This window comes from Mytilus galloprovincialis, chromosome 11 (assembly GCF_965363235.1).
Source record: "Mytilus galloprovincialis chromosome 11, xbMytGall1.hap1.1, whole genome shotgun sequence".
Taxonomy (NCBI): Eukaryota; Metazoa; Mollusca; class Bivalvia; order Mytilida; family Mytilidae; genus Mytilus; species Mytilus galloprovincialis.
The window spans coordinates 38,890,553-38,908,227 of record NC_134848.1 but is presented as its reverse complement, the minus strand read 5'-3'; the positions used below and the strand labels follow the sequence as shown (position 1 = coordinate 38,908,227).

The 17,675-nt window shown below is 32.4% G+C and overlaps 1 long non-coding RNA gene across 2 annotated transcripts; it reads left to right on the top strand.

The window, feature by feature from the left end:
- LOC143052141 (uncharacterized) lies at window positions 1-15,658 on the top strand. Of its 2 annotated transcripts, XR_012971004.1 has the most exons (9): window positions 1-72; window positions 1,679-1,793; window positions 2,093-2,233; window positions 2,968-2,988; window positions 3,871-3,918; window positions 6,676-6,696; window positions 8,469-8,567; window positions 14,646-14,829; window positions 15,553-15,658. It is a non-coding gene; the product is annotated as an uncharacterized LOC143052141 (long non-coding RNA). The 2 variants fall into 2 exon arrangements; XR_012971005.1 differs by lacking the exon at window positions 6,676-6,696.
- Window positions 15,659-17,675: the final 2,017 nt, after the last annotated feature.

Genomic DNA, 17,675 nt, shown 5'->3' with positions numbered 1-17,675 from the left:
CAGGTTTGTTATTCCCAGACTCTAATTCATAACTCGGAAAGACGATATAGACTTGGATGTATACACAGACAGGTAGATTATATTTATTCAGATGACAAATGATAGCCTCAATGTCCTGCTGAAAGATTTAATTTGTCAAAGACATTGAGTAGATGAAATATATAGGAATATCAAAGCCACAAAATCTGTTTAATTATGTAAGTGGTGGCTGAAGATTGATATCTTTAAACCACCCTTAACCACCCTGACATACTGTAAAACAATAGGTAAACATTTGCAGTTGTTTTATAATGGTTGACAATAAACTATATTATTATCGATGTTACAATGATTTCGTCCTTCTTAATTTGTCATGGAAATCACTTAATGGGACATATTTACATATGCTGTTCTTTTTATAAGAAACATGACGGGTGGCACATGTCGAGAAATAAGTATTCGTCATTGCATCAACACGTGCATTAATACTATATTTTTAAAGATTCACGAAACTGTTTCCTTTCCATGTGTTTACTATTCGGTGTGGCGTTTTTCTTGTCATGTGTCTTTATCTAATAAACCCCAAAGGTGGTTGTCACATAAGATAAAGGTTTTTCCCTGACCTACAGTAAAACCCTTTCTTTAGTTTGTTGCTTGTATTGTTATTCAACATCTCTTCACAAACCCTTGAAAGATTTGTATGAGGTGTCCGGATTATTTTACGATCTAACATAACTTACAATACAAAATGTGGTTTGCTCATTCAATGCCATTGTTGAAGGTTTTACTTTTTAAGGTTAAGGTTGTTAAACTTCTTCGTCATTTGGTCTATTCTAGAGATTTTTATAATTAGAGCCAGACCACATCTTTTTGTCTTTATTCATGTAACAATATATCTTTTTTCGTTTTCATATTTTATTATAAATTGAATATCGAAATATGAGGTTATTTTGCACACGTATGCTGTTTTTCATTGCATGTTTAGGATGGTTTTAAGCCCTAACGCCAAAATGAAAGACAAAAAAACCGTTAATTTCCGAATGATTTATATTTTATGTACATCTGAAGGACTGTATTTGATTTATCTATAATTTTCTTTGATTTTCAAATTTTACGAAGTTATTTCATTTTACTTCTTTACTTTTTGCAGTATATTAAACATAAAAATAAATAAAAGGTAAGGTTTCGTATACCATTTCCTATTATAAGATAATTAATTCCCTAAAACACACTACACAATTTTCCATCGCATAACATACAATTTTAGTTACCTCATTGTGAATGACTAAAATAAGATTATAAAAGGCTGTTAAAATTTGCATACGTTTGTCTATCAAGTGGTCAGGTATTAACTTTTTTCTTGTCCCTTTCGCCAATCAGGGCCGTGGGTTGACACTTTGACAATACATTGTGATACTTGAAGTCGTTGAAGAGAGACTAATGATTTAAACGAAAAATTCAAACTCATAATTCGGAAATAAAATGACATCGCCACGATGAAAGAAGAAAAAGACAATAAACAGCCGACAACAAGCAACATAGAAAAAGTATGACTGAGCAACACAAACACCACAAATAAAGATGTGATATCAAGTGCTCATGGTGCATGTAAAACATGTAAAAATAAAATTTATTCTGGATTTAAAATAAAAAGTTGGAATACTTTTTTTCTTCATTGTTTCATACATGTCTATTTTAGCAATGTGGGATCAATACAATTTCGCATGTGAGTGTAGGCATACAGCAAGCTGATGAATACTGCGCACAGTGCTGTGATGGTAATAATTGTAACAGAGATATATGTGGGCAGAGATGTAAGTTTATTTGACATTCGAAAAAGTCTCCCTATAATACTTGAGTACCTTGCTTACCAGTATGTCGAAATACATGTAAATATTTGTTTAACCTTGTGTCTTTGTAGCATATTGTAGAAGTGTCTTTGTAATTACAAAAAGTCTAAAAATGTCTAGCTTTATGATTTCTAGCTCAAGACATAATATTTTGATAGGTAAAAGTTGCAATTGCTGACGATGGTTTCGGTGTTCGTTTGGTATTATTTAAGAGACTTTTATCTTTTTACTACATATATTATTGCAATTATCCTCATTTTCAGAAGTACAACACTATAAGTTAATCACACCACCCCCATTACCTTTCTGTCGTGACAATTCTACACTCACATGTGCAGCCAAAACCACGCAATGTTCTCAGGAATACTACAAGTTTTATCAGTGTCCTTATACATGCAACCAATGTAAGTTCAACTTAAGTGTTTGACTAGCAATATTTTAAATTTCTTCAAAAACAAATATCATTGAAAACAAAACTATTCAATTAAGAATTCTTAATGGAAAAGTTGAGAATTGATTTCTGGTTATTTTCCCGTACATCATCATAATGAATGAGGCATTTTTTGGTTCAAAAATGACTACGACAATAGTTTTTAGTAACGGCACAAATCGCTTCTATCCTCGTCTTAGTACCTGAACATTTATCGATTATATCCTAAATCTGATTTTGACATTTTATATGAATGGGGCTTCACGGTTAAGCATTCGGCCATTTATTCATTGAAGGAGACGTTTTTTTCCCCTTTTATTTGTATCTTTTCAATTGATTAACGTTACTTGGAGATCGTGTATCTACTTTTACCTCTTATTTGTCAATAAGACAGCACTCATTTGTTGCCATGTATCATTATTGATATGGTTATATTTATATCTATGTATCTGTCCTAAGTCTTGTTTGTATCGAGTTACACTAGGACCCTTAACTTACAAATCTGATTATTCACTGATAAATCTTTTAAAGACGACACGCGGGACAGGCGTAAAAAAATGAAATCCTGGTAGATATAATTTTTTATGATAAAATGCAAATGCAAATTAACATTGGTGAAACCAGCTCATTACTTTTCAAGGTAATAATCGTCATATTGATATATAGCATTTGTGTAAGGATATTGAAGTTTATGTACTATTTTTTCAGGTGGAGTATTTCACTATACGGGTCAGTACTTAACTATTGAGACAATGTTTTCCTTAGCCCATGCAAGTCCAGTAATTAGAAATTAAAATTAATTCATACATTGTCATTATTTTGGTATATATTAGTATATTTTTTTTCTAATTTTCTTTGTATTTATCATTCTATCGTCTATGTTTGTTATTACTTTAAAAAAAAATTATGGTTGTAACTTCATTCACTAATTTGCTCATCTGTTTCATTGTTACATTGTAATCTAAAGAATATTTAATCATAGATTTGCAAACACAAAAAACAAACCAATAATCTCTCAGTTCTCAATCGATTTTGTTTTTTGTTTTATGATATCAGTCAAAAATTTACTTAGGTATAGATATATTGGCTTTATGATCTCCTCCTTCTTGAAACTATACAAAATACGAAGTCATTTTGATTTTGTTGAATGTATAAATGTGCTTCTTGACATAAAGCAAAACACAACCCGTATTGTTTTTAATCTACAACGTATTACACAATGAGTTAGCGCTTTAGATTCAAACTTATTGTATTCTGATACATTAAAGTTGTCATTTTAGTGTTAAATTTAATATTGACATAAAAGTGAGAGGTTTGATTTGCCACAAAACCAGGTTCAATCGACCATTTTTTAAATGTCCTGTACCAAGTCAGGAAAACGACAGTTGTTATCTTATAGTGGTTTGTGTGTGTTGCAATGTCGGTTGTTTTTTTTTTTTCTTTTTTGCACTTGAGTGTTTCTCTTGTTTCGTAGTTTTCCTCTCATAGTTTATGTGTTTCCCTCGGTTTAAGTTAGTAAACCGAATTTGTTTTCTCTCAATAGGTTTATGACTTTCCAAGAGCGGCATACTACTGTTGCTTTTGTTTAGTGATTAAAAACTTTATTTGCAGAATCTGTAACATCAACTACAGCTACGCTCATTACCTCTACGCAATCAGGTATTTATACCGGAAAAATCAGCATGTTTTTTATTATAGTCATATAAACATGCAACTATATTGATATCAAAAGCCGCATTTTCCATTAGATGTTTCTTTTACCAGTGTGTCCTAGACATTATTGTTGTACATGCATGAAATATGTGTACATTTAGTGTTTTAAAGAAAAAGAAACATGTATTTGTAATAATTGTGTTAAAGATATACTAAAACGTGTTAACGGTATGAAGGTTCGGGATTTTGAAGAAGTGATTAAGACCAAATGGTAGCCTTCGGCTGTTTTTTGCTCTTTGGTTGAGTTGTTGACTCTTTGACACGTTCCCTATTTTCTATTTTTCATTTTATTAAAACAAATTTGGGATAAACATTATAGTTTCAAACATTATGATTTTATACGTTGATCGATTCCATTTGTCAATCATTTGCTAAGTGAATTCAGGAAATATGTTCGGTAGTACACTTTTTGAATAAAAATATGTGTCCAATATTTTAAGATTAATTTTTTTTTAAGTTGATGCATGTATGTGTGAGAAAGTTTTGTTGTTCTTTGCATAAAATGAAATTGACAGCAGTTAAACTTTGAGAGAAATCAAAATATTGGTACATGACATGAAGTCATACAAAATAACGCTTCTAAGAAAATTCTCTTGCAAGTAATTTTTAAATCCTAATTCAAAACAGGTATGTTAGAAATTAATGCATTATCTGGGTCGCATTCAAGGTTGTATGGAAATCTTAACTATAAATGAGAGAAAGAGTGCATACTTTGCCAGTGTATATTGTGATTTTTTTTTAAATAAAAAAAAAAAATGATAGGTCACCAGGCATTTTCTCAAGCTATAGGTAATGACAAAATAACAAATTTTGTATGGATTATTCAGATTCATTATGATTTTAGAAGATAAACTAAATGATATAATTGTAAAATAAAATAAGAGACGAGAGATTGTAGTAAATGCTTTGAAAATATCATAAGAAAAGATAGGGTCACCTTGCGTTCATCACTTTACTCATTTCATCAGATCACAATCCAGTCACGTCTGAGTCATTAAAGCTGAACGGACGTGCTGGACCAGCTCTCCTTTACCCGCTATCTTCGATGAGGGTTTACAGTTAGATGATCAACGACTTACTACTTAAGATGACAGAAACCAATCCAACGCCGTACAGTAAACGTAGTAGTAGGCGTACCCGCGTTTACATGCACTACAAAACTCATTGTATCATGGGGGAGTGTTATGCCGATTAACGTCCGAGGGCTGTATCCTAGGTGTTAGATGATTGACTTTTATTTCACTGCCTCACGGCTTTGGTCCTGATAACGCTTCCTGTCATCTTTAGCACTACGTCCACGCCTCATCTACCAGTACTCCATCATCGAGGTAAGCGGGCTGCCAAGCTGACCAAACTGGCCCTGAAAGCAGCCGTAGTAAAGAAATAACATCATATTAATCAACATTCCAAATCAAAACAACTCAAAAAACCAAGATGGCAACCTCCAAAATGGCGACCACCACTCGTTCCTGACCGATGGCAACAATTATTGAAACGCTCACCAATCGCTTCGGGCACCGAGCCGACCGTGCGAGGGCTGTATGGCCAGTCAAGGTCGTTAAAAACTGCCATATATATTACACCTTGCGTTTTTTCCCGCGAAAATTCAAAATAGCCAAATTGCTAATTTAAAAAAACATTAAAAATCAAGCAAAAATAATCCACCCTAAGAAATTTATTCTTCAAATGAAATTTCAGATTAGTTATCTACATTCCTTATCAAATTTTGCTAATTTGATTGAAAATCTAGACCTTTGGTTCTATGTTATTTACAATCCAAGATGACGAAAGACACCGTATTACCTTAATGCACTGTTTCGATATTATTAAATGATTTTCGCTCATTTTTCATGTACTTAGTTGCAATAAATAAATGAAAAAGCGAACTTGCCGTGAATTAATATATGATATATTTTTTTTGTTTAATACTAGTTACTAATATATGTCTAAATATCATGTGTTCGTTAATTAGCCACAGCGAATGGGTTTTTGTCTTCAGATAGAAATTGCAATAATAAATGCACGCAAGAAGGTTATGAACAACACAGAAAGGAATAGGTCCGATAAGGACTCATTTTGGCCTCAAATTTTAGTTTCATCAGACGAATGATTTTGACCACTTTTTAAAGACTTAAGTGTCTATTTCACTTTAATTAGTATAAGTGAAAGATTTTAACTGATTTAGTCATTAAAAACGATCCGATTCAAGCTCAAATATGAAAAATCTCTCTGCCAAAAAACGTCACTTTTCAGATGGTTTTTGTCAAAAATGAAAGTGGCCGCATCCGTGTTCATCCACAACCTTTATATATGTTATGTATTTTCATAAAATACAACTTACATTTCAATATTAAGGATGAACACGAATGCGGCCACTTTCGTTTTACAAGGAAACCGTCTAAAATTTAACTAAAATGATAGAATTTTGAAGATTTCAGTAATCTAGCATGACTTAATGGTGCTACAACCCGATATATGTGCATTGTATTGTCATAAACAGCCCATATTTATGTAGCAGAAGCATTCAACTGTCCAATAAATAACTAAAAGTTTACATTTTAATAATTTTGTAAAACTGTTATATTTTGGGGCCAAAAAGGGGTCTTACCGGACCTACTCCTTTAGGAGTAATCATCCTTACTTAATACATAAACCTACATTTTTGTAAAATACTAATCATCATCAATAATTTTATCCTTTCAGCAACAACATTGGATGCTAGTAGTAAGTATTTAGAAAAGTTAGGGTTTACCCTGATATATGAATTATCCCGCAATGCATAGTTTTACATAAGATTCAAACAAGAGATAGTTGCCTATCTAAATTGCTAAACATTTTAATATTTTCTAAATTTAGCTTTTGAGAAAGACAAACGATTTAAAAGGAGTGGGGGTCTGGTCTCGATTTCCGTATTTTTGTTAGTCCGTTTTTATCTACTGAATCCTTAAATTGCGTTAAGGATTGTAGTTGCTCTGTTTAAAAAAAAAGCCTTTTAAAAGACTGTCATAAAATGATAGAGTGCTTGTATTAAAGATATAAGCCATTGAGATTTTTGCGGGAAAATATTATCTTTAGACTTTTAATACATATATGGATAAAACCAGAGGATTCTGAATATCTAAATTCTATATATTTCTTTTTTTTTTCTTTGAATATTTTCCTTCCTAAACTCTCAAGGGACGGACACGGTAACTTGAAAATGGAATGGTATGAAAAAATCCGTACATAAATCCATTTTCACACTCCTTCCTTAACAATTCATTTACTACGTTCGGTTGTCGAAATCTCCTTCCTTGAAATGCAGATGTCATTACACGCTTGAATATTCCGAAGGCCTTTATGAATTCCTGGATCGTTAGTTGTCGTTTTCGGCGCGTGTCTGGCTTATGATAATGTCTATACCGTCTGCCAAAATGGTATATGACTGGGGACTCTCGAAACTTGGAATAAGGAAAGAAGCTAATTTTTTGTCCTTACCATGTATTATTCGTTTCTGTAATGCTGTAGAAACTATATCGACATTGGGGAAATCATCAGAACGAACTCCTGTTCTATTAAATCGACGAGGTCTTTTGTGTTTTGTATCGATCGTGCGGTAATACTGGAATTGTACATTTGTACCATTGATGTAGATTATACGGTTTGATAGTATCACACAGCTTCCCTGTCATCACGGTATCGACGGATTTTTGAAGGCCATTCACGCATTGTGACATAGTGTTATAAGCAGCCACCAATATATTTGTGTTGAAATTTTCCGAAGCAAAAGAAGTATTTTCAATGCTTGCCCGATTTTGCAGATTATATTGTGTATCATATATAAATCTGCCTGTTGCACTTTGTATTATCGATGGCTTCTACGCGAGCATCACTGTTTTTGTTACCAATGTTTTCTGTATACAGAGTTTTAACAACGTTTAAAGTGAGATTTGTAGGCACTTTGAAACCAATTTTAGACAGTTCGTTTCAGTATTATATGGCTTGAAACAGGATATCCGTTTTGTCGGATTCCGTTTTTTTACTTTGAGACGTAACTTATATCTGTGTAAACAGTGTTTTGAGAATAAGTTTAATAAGCTGTTACCAAAAGGAGCAGTTACTAAGGCTTTGATTTAACTTGTGTTTCACGTGACACATTTATTATTAAATTGCAAGCACGCAACTTTATCTTACCTATATGTGTTGTGACCTCTTAACCCATATTTAATGTCGAGTAACGGGTTAAGAAAAATCATTAGCACCATTTAACAGCTAGGTATAATAAACTCGTCTATAAACCATGATTATACAATTCTATAATCTCCCATAAATGCTTACATAAGTGCAGTTCTAGTATATAATTTGGTAATTTAAAATTGGAAATTCTGAAATGATATACTATCAAACTTAACATACACTTGAGTAGGAAAAGCAATACACAAGTACTCTTTATTTATACATGTAAAAAACTAGGTGAACAGCTTGTGTGATTTTCATTTTTTATTCTTACTTGAAAGATCTATGCATTGACTTTCCTGGCATCAATTGTGCACCAATTACTTGTACTGTAGCATCAATAGCCAAGTTGTGTAAGAGAACATGTGGGTTATGTTTAGGTATGTATAAAATAATTCTAGATAGTTCTATGAATGTAAATATATACAAATTATGTAAACCATCTTATATTCATGGATATTTATTTCATGTTTTGCTGAGCACTTGCCCTTTTTGCGACGATTTATTTTCGCGATTTTCAAATTTGCTTTATGAAGCTATACAAGGAAAGTTTTAAATATTTACGACGATTTATATTCGTATTATTTGTTTACTAGCGAACGATGCAAAAATGAATTGCGACAATTAGATTGTTTGCAGTTATGCACACTGTTAAACATATTAAAAACAGTTTCATCTTATTGACCGAAGCACCCGAGAACCCCTCGTAGTTTATGGTGGGGTTCGTGTTGCTTATTCTTCAGTTTTCTATGTTGTGTTTTTGGTACATTATTGTTTGTCTGTTTGTCTTATTCTTTTTTCATTCATGGGGTTGTCAGTTTATTTTTTCGATTTATTAGTTTGAATGTTCCTCTGGTATCTTTTGCTCTTTTTTGTTGTTGACATATAGCACATCTCCTTTCATTTACTTCATTTATCGCCTATTTATCATCAAATATACTAGAATTATAATGTTGAACGTCAGACACGTGTCTGATTTATTTGTGACGCTTAAATAAAATTGAAGGCAAACAAATCACGGATTTGGTAACCATTGATATTTTTCAAAATACAGCCATGGTTATCTGTTTCTAGTTTTAAAAATCATAAATATGATGATGGGAGTTTTTAACTACCTTGACTTGCTATAAAGCCTTTACATAGTCCGATTCATAAATATTTCGAACCATATGAAATTTTGTGAGTAGTAATTTATGAAAATTACCATATGAATGATACACGTATTTTATGAGAATAAATAAGTGCAGATTATTGGACTGATAATGCTCCCTCGTATGGGAACCTTAACTAGCAATGTCATGATGCATATAAGTTATTTTTAGATATGGGAAGATGTGGTATAATTGACAAGGAATCAAATGTCACAGTATAAAACAAACTTGCATATTGTACCTATTTAAACGTTTAAACTCGCTGCATTTGTTTGCATCTGTCCCAAGTCAGGAACCTGATGTTCAGTAGTTGTTGTTTGTTGATATGCACATAAGTATTTCTTGTTTCTCGTTTTTTTCCATCTAGACTAGACCGTTGATTTTGCTGTTTAACACTAGTCAATGTAGCCTGCTGTTCGATGTGACCTAAGACTCTTTGTTGAAGATGGTACTTTGACATATTATGGATTACTTTTACAAATTATGACTTAAATGGAGAGTTGTCTCATTTGAAATCAAATTACATCTTCTTATTTCTATATATTAGCAAATCACCGTAAGGAGTTCAGCAATGAGCTCAGTCCATACCATAAAGTATAGGAAAACGAATATGTAGTACAATTGCAAATATAAAAACTCTCCACAAAAGTCAAAATGACATAAATATAAACAACTATACGACCTTTCCCAATGAAAACTGAAAAGTCAGCTAATAAAGACTCCGAAACGACAAATGTAAAATAATTCAAAAGAGAAAACTAACTGCATGATGATCGTACAAAATAATGAACGAAAAACATAATATGATATACAGCAAAAAACTAAAACAACTCCTGGCTCCCGATGTACAAAAAGCTCAATGAGGCACAGGCATGAACAGATGTAAAACAAATCAAACGTAAACACCAAAGGTTTGATAAATAAGAAAGCAATAAAGGTAAAATAATCTATATCAGACAGCAATAATCGAAAAGCATTGAAATATTTGTTTAGGGGCCAGCTGAAGGACGCCTCCGGGTGCGGGAATTTCTCGCTACATTGAAGACCTGTTGTTGACCTTCTGCTGTTGTTTTTTTCTATGTTCGGGTTGTTGTCTCTTTGGCACATTCCCCATTTTCATTCTCAAATTTAATTAAAGGCTCAATTTTGTTTCATTGTTAGGTTAACCTGGAATCTATTTCAGCTGTTGTAGATAAATTAACTTACTTCCAAACAGACATTCCATATAGTATTTTATTTCAAACCCTATAATTTGAAATCATTGTTATTACAAAAGATGCAATATCTGTATTGTAGTTGAAATAATTTTGTTTTGTTGAAATATCATTCCCCTGCTTTCTTTTTTGATACATTTTCAAGTTTTTTTCAACGATTGCATGTCTGGGACATGGAAGGTCTTTATAATTGCAATAAAGGAAGATTATTTTGATAAAGCCCAGAGTAGAACTATGCAGCTGTGGTATGGCAAGCCGCTAGGGTAGTTACTCCCATTCTATTGATATCAATACGTTACTATCAACATGTTGATAAATAATTTATAAATTATCATTCACAGATGGGCATTGTTTTGAATATATTGTAACTTGTTAAAAGTGTGTATGTTTATGTATTTCACATTATAATATCGTAGGACTTATTTGCGACTGAACATTAAGCAACCATCAACTTAAAATAAAATTAAGATTGCAAACGATTGTTTGCTTGTCTTTCATCACACATTTAATACAGCCCGTAACAGAGTAGTGATCGAATTCGCGTTTCTTTACCGTCAGAATAAGTTACATTTTCGACAAACTTATTTCAGAAGTGACAAAATATTTCATGTCCAACGTGTAAGTTTTCATTGTTTAAGTCGAAGTTTTTTTAACACAGTAAAACATTTTTTATAATCAACCTCTGTCATTGGCATTTTCATTTTAACGGTAAAGGAACAAATACGGGATCTCTGAAATTTCTATCATTTGTTACGAGGAAATCATTATTCAATCGAACATATGTCTTTGTTCATGACACATATTATGAAATACAAAGGAGTTGAAATGATCAAATACTTTCGAACTGACGGAAACAAAAATACATAATCTAGAATGTGTGTTCTGTCATAAACAATGGCTTCGTCGTGCGAATCGACGAGATCATGTTACATGTAACTGATCTTAGCTGTAGAAACAGTTGGTGCGACCTCGATAAAATCTTTATTAATTTAATATAAGCGATAAATATTCATGACTACAATGATAATGAATTTATTGGAGTCACATCCACTGTTTCTACTGTAAACATGAACTCGTCGGTTCGTGCAATGAAGACACTTTTAAAGATTGAGATTGTTGGTTTATTCTTTACACCTTCGAGGTATCAAAATTATTTCAGTGTTTATTTAAAGTTAAATTTATTTTCAAATCTCTTCTGTTTAAAATTGTCGAAACTTCCGTTTAAGATTTCTGTGGTAAACTATCTATTCTATAGTTAGGACCATTTTATAATAAATACCCTTTTGTACAAGAATACTTTCTTTATAGAAGTATAGATCTGCTGGTTATAGATTTTTTTATAACTTTCATTATTGTGACGACGCGCTATGAAATTCAGATTAATTTATAAATGAAGTTGTATATAAATTTTTGGTCTTAAACACAAATCTTTTAAACAGTTCGACGAGTGCGTCAATGTTACAGTAGTCTGTTTACTGTAAGTTACTATGCTTGGCCCGATTCATCTGTCATTTATGGAAACTAATTCACCACTTTTTGAGACATTTTTTTTCACCATCAGACATGGAGCTACATTTGTAACTAAAGGAAAACTCTCAAATTAAAGAAATTTGACATGATATACTGAAACTTTCTTATAATCAATTAAACGACTGCTTTTCTTAGATATGTGATTTTTCATGGTCAAACTTTTTCATTGTTAACGGACATTTTGAGATTTTTTATTGTAAAAAAATGGTGTTTTTTTAAAGAAATCAACATTCAAAATTTAGAACTTCATGAACATGTACAGGAAGCTGAAGTGCACATCTATGTACTACTTAAAATTGTACTTCGATCTGTTGTGTCCGTAAAATGTTCTGACCGTCCTAAGATTTAATGTACGGAAATGTTTCGGTAATTTATATTCAAATCCGAATTGAATGTTTATGACACACAAAAAGAGAAATCCGAATCTCTTGATGACCAAACGTATGTACACGTTGAGGCGATTTAGAACTTTTCAAAAGGAGTGAGATTCCACCCTTGTTGAAAGCCTTGTGGAGACCTCTAGATTTTTTAATTCCCTCCGTTTTTCTCATGGATGGAGTGTGGTCTCTCTGTAAATTACCCCATATCTTTTCATTTTCCTATTTACCGAAGGTTTCATGTGAATATTTCTATTGGATCATATCTGTTAAACTAAATGTACAAAACAGGCTCAAGAAAAGGCGAAATTTCTTTTTCAAACCCGAACTAGAAATCCATTTTTTTCTAATAGAGCACCTTACATTATCGTCAATGAGTTCAGGCATGTGAAAAATTATATAATCATACACAAGAAAGAAACCCCGAACAGGCTTTCAGCAATAATTTTTACCTATTTAATATTAAGTAAATATTAACATGTACATGTATTTGATACAGTACAGATATAACAAAGAAACTGCCCGGTATCCGACGTAAGAGTACACTTTTTACTGCACGCGTAGTCGGGTGCGTTCACTACGAGGACACTTGTACTCAACTACGTGTGAAGTATGAGTACAGAATCGTGCCACGGGCCTGGTAGTTTTCAGAAAACAATATTCTGACCCTGATTTTCCCGTTTCACTACTAGAAAAAAGTTTGGTATGTGAAACGGACGAAGACATATTCTAACAGAAGTACAAATACTAGTCCTCCCTTTTGTGTATACATATGAGAAAACATTTCAAAGTTATTGATTGAATTCAAATCCATCACACATACGGTACACATTGTAGTCCGAACAAATAAAGGACTTCATTCCTATCAAACACCTTTTTAATTGTTTACCAGTATATTTCTTTTAGTTTTGGGTAAAATTGTAAAGGAAATAATACTATCAAGACGTCCTTCCATAAATCTTTTTTTTCTGTTCTGACTTTGAAGAAATGACTACTTTTCGCCCAATCGAAATGGTGCATGGACATATTTCGTTTCATATTATTAGAATTATTTTCAATATTATCGGTATTAAACATGATTATCGACACATGAAAGTTTGTCAGCATTGTCAATCTTTTTAACGTTAAAGTACCAATAGTTCGGTCACTACTCAATAAAGTTTGTCGATAACGTAGCTAATTTTGACGGTAAAGAAACATCAATTCGATCACTTCTCTGTTACGGGCTGTACAAAAAATCAGATTAATTGTTATGATTGATTGACTGATTGGTGGACTAGTGTAAACCATGTATACACGGTATAGTTTTTATCTCGTTTAAATATACTACAGGAAGGTTACTTTATATAGCTGACTATGCGGTATCGGCTTTGCTTATTTGCGGAAGGTCGTACAGTGACCTGCAGATGTTGATTGTTTGTGTCATTTTGGCCTCTTGTTGAGAGTTGTCTTATTGGCAATCATACCACAAACCAACTTATTTTCGCGGATACTTTATTTCGTGTTTATCTCCAGCTAGTCTACTTCACGGCGATTTAATTTCGCGATTTTCTAATTAATTTGATGTAGTTTAATAAGGAAAGATCCAAGTTATACATATTCGCGACGATTTAATTTCGCGTTATTTTTCTACTCGCTCGCGAAATTAAGTTGGTTTACAGTATGTATTTGTGAATTGATTTAAGAGGCCAAGGAATTATTTAGGATTTCTTGTTCGCATTTAAGTCTTTTGCAAAGCATTGTTTACCAAAATATTTCGTAATAAATAATTAGTTATATTACTCAAAATATCCATAGATATCTAAAAGTTTAGCAAATATAAAGAAAGAAGATGTGGTATGATTGCTAATAAGACAAATCTCCACAGAAGACCAAATTGCTCAAACATTATCAACTATAGGTCACCGTACGGCCTCAAGCAATGATCAAAGCCCATACCGAATAGTCAGATATAAAAGCCTTAAAATGACAAATGTAAAACAATTCAGACAAGAAAAACTAACGGCCCTCTTGGTAAAAAAAAAAATAAAATAACACATCAACAAACGACAACCATTGAATTACAAGTTCCTGACTTGGGACAGGCACCAAAATAAAGAAAGTGGTGGGGTTCGACATGTTAACGGGATCCTTACCCTCCCAAATCATTCTTGTCGGTATTTAATCTCTTTGTTACATTTCTTCAGGTTGTAAGGATCCGATACCAGACTGTATGTGTACATATTTAGACCGAGAAGTTGATTTATGCGCAGAGTCTGAGACAGTTGCAGATTTGAAAAGATTTTGTTGTTACTATTGCAATAAAAAGAAGGGCATATTCACGTGTCCTGATGTCACATGTCTTCGCCTAGAAAAACCGGAACAGGCAGAGTAAGTTATTTATAGTAACCTGCATTGTGACGTTTTATAAAAGAAATTGTCATACCTTGATTATTCCGATTTTTATGACCATTTATGGGCATTACGTTTTCTTGTCTGTTCGTACGTATGTCCGTCAGTTTGTTGTCCCGTTCGTCTGTCTGTTTGTCCTGCTTCAGGTTAAAGTTTTTGGTTAAGGTAGTTTTCCATGAAGTTAGAGTCCAATCAACTTGAAACTTAGTACATATGTCCCCTATGATACTATCTTTTAATAGTAATGCCAAATTAGAGTTCTATCCCATTTTAACGGTCCACTGAACATAGAAAATGATACTGCGGATGGGGCACATTCTTGTTTCAAGGTTGGGTTTGTATAAAATATGTGTTCAGTCTGTTTGTTTATTTTGTTCACACATCGTTTTAAATATAATGAAATGCATGCGACTCTCATACCTTAGAGATGTTAAGCTATAAAAACAGGTTAAATCCACCATTTTCCACATAAGAAAATACCTGTACCAAATTAGGACAGTTGTTATTCATTTTTTATTTTGATGTGTTTAAACTTTTGGGTTTGCCATTTACTAATAGACTTTTGGTTTAGAATTTCCTCAGAGTTTTGTGTTTTTTACCCTTTTTTTTAAATTCAATTATCTTAAACATCATTCATAAATTGCACTCTACAAATGGTGATACTACACATTAAGATATATACTGATTTATTTTATTTTTCAGGGTGGACAAATTGCCAAAACCTATTGATTGTATTTTTGATTAACTAGATGTTAGCAATGGAGATATGGCTTTAAAACATTTAATAAATAAATCAGGTTCTTTTGTTGTTTTATATTTACAATCGTGTGTAAACTGAAATTTAAAAGGCTTTTTTCAAAAAGAAATATTGACAATTAGTGTTTGTTTGATTACAGGTATTTTGTCTTAAAATAAAACAACTGAAAGAGTTGTTGCAAGGAGTTTTGAAATGTGCAGAAAAAGTTATAAAATTTCACACGAGGTATCGAACTTTATTTTCAATATTTGGAACGGTCTGAATGCATCATTTAAGCAAGGTTTCTTACTGCTTGGAAATGGACAAATCTAACAAATGACATATTTAAATATCACAGCCAATCTCCGGGGTTATTGAGAGATACACAATCGTAGATAATGACTCATCAACAAATTTTAATATGAGGAACAAGATGTGTGTTACTTCAGAACTGCGTTTCTTTCAGGAGCACCTGATGTCAACCACTTTTGATGAGTTTCGTTTTGCTAAATCTTTAGTTTTTAATGTGTTGTGCATTGTGGTCTGTGTCTGTCATAATTGATTATTTTGTTATTTTCCCTGACAGTCAACTTGGTATTTGGAATATCAAAACGTATTCAAATTTAATGAACGTCACTTTTCTGTAAGGACACCTGTTCCTTCTGATAATTGTTTTGAATATAGTTGCAACACAATAATGGTAAAAAATGATGCAAACTTGTATAATTTTACAACATTAATAAATCATAAAACTGATACAGAAGAAGGACGAAAGATTCCAGAGGGACAGTCAAACTCATAGATCATAAACTAACTGACAACTGAATGGCTGAAGAGGGAAAAGACAAACAGACAAATACTAGTACACACGACGCAACATAAACAACTAAAGATTAAGTAACACGAACCCCTTCCAAAAACTTGCTGTGATCTCAGGTACTCCGGAATGGTAAGCAGATCCTGCTCCACGTTTTTTTTCACATCACACGTTATGAATTAAAAGAACTGTGACAGATTAATTAAGCTACATCAGAGGGGGTTAAAAAATAGTCGTGTTTGCACCAATCTTACTCTCAGTACTGACAACAGGAAAAGTTTCAAGTCATAGCCGAAACCAAATAGTTTGAAATATAATACGTTTTATGTTTTTAGAAAATTAATTACTTAACTGTAATTCGAGATTTTTTTACGTCTGTAGATGATAATGAAGTAAACAAACCCAATCACATTACTTAAATTACTTATTTTTTTTACAAATATCTGTTTTTCAATATACATCCATAATCAAATTGATCATTACACGCAACTAAAATTATAAGTTCACATAGACCTCGTCACTTGGCCTCCGTCAGCCGTCATCCATAATTTTAACAAAATAAATCTCCTCTGAAACTCGTAACAGCTTGATGTTAGGTGTGAGCCAAAGTTATATGGTGAAAGCCGTACCTATATTTGTTTACTTTTTTACACATTGCGACTTGGACGGAGAGTTGTGTTATTTGCACTTAAACTAAATCAACGTATTTCTAATCACCATCATAGACACAAATATTAAGATGTCAGAACATATAAGTTACTTTAAGACTTCAACGAAAGATTTGTCATCAATAAACATGACTTTGAAGAAATAAAGACATTTGCAGGTTACCTTGGGAAAAGAGCAGCCAAGGACCAACAATCTCCATTTTAGTCAGTTGTTGACCAATCATTTCCATTTTAGTCAGTTGTTGAAAAATCGTTTCCATTTTTAGTTGTTGTTGCTTTCATTGATGACTGCACTCTTTATTTGTTTGAGTAATATGGGGACTCCCCTGTTACAGTAGAAAAATCAATGGAAAAAAAATCGGGAAATTTTCCCGAAATTTTCATTCTACTCAAAAAAATCAAAATCGTTAACTGTTTTTCAGACTTTTTCAATTCCCCACAATTGCGAAGAAATCTACTTCCCTTTTCCGGTTTTGTTTGCATGAGACTTTGAATAATATACATAAATTTATCAGTGTAGTAAAATATAGGAAGGAACTCAGAACCAATTCATTTTTAATAATTGTTTGAAATGAAAAAAGTTACCTGATGGCTGCGGTTTTTT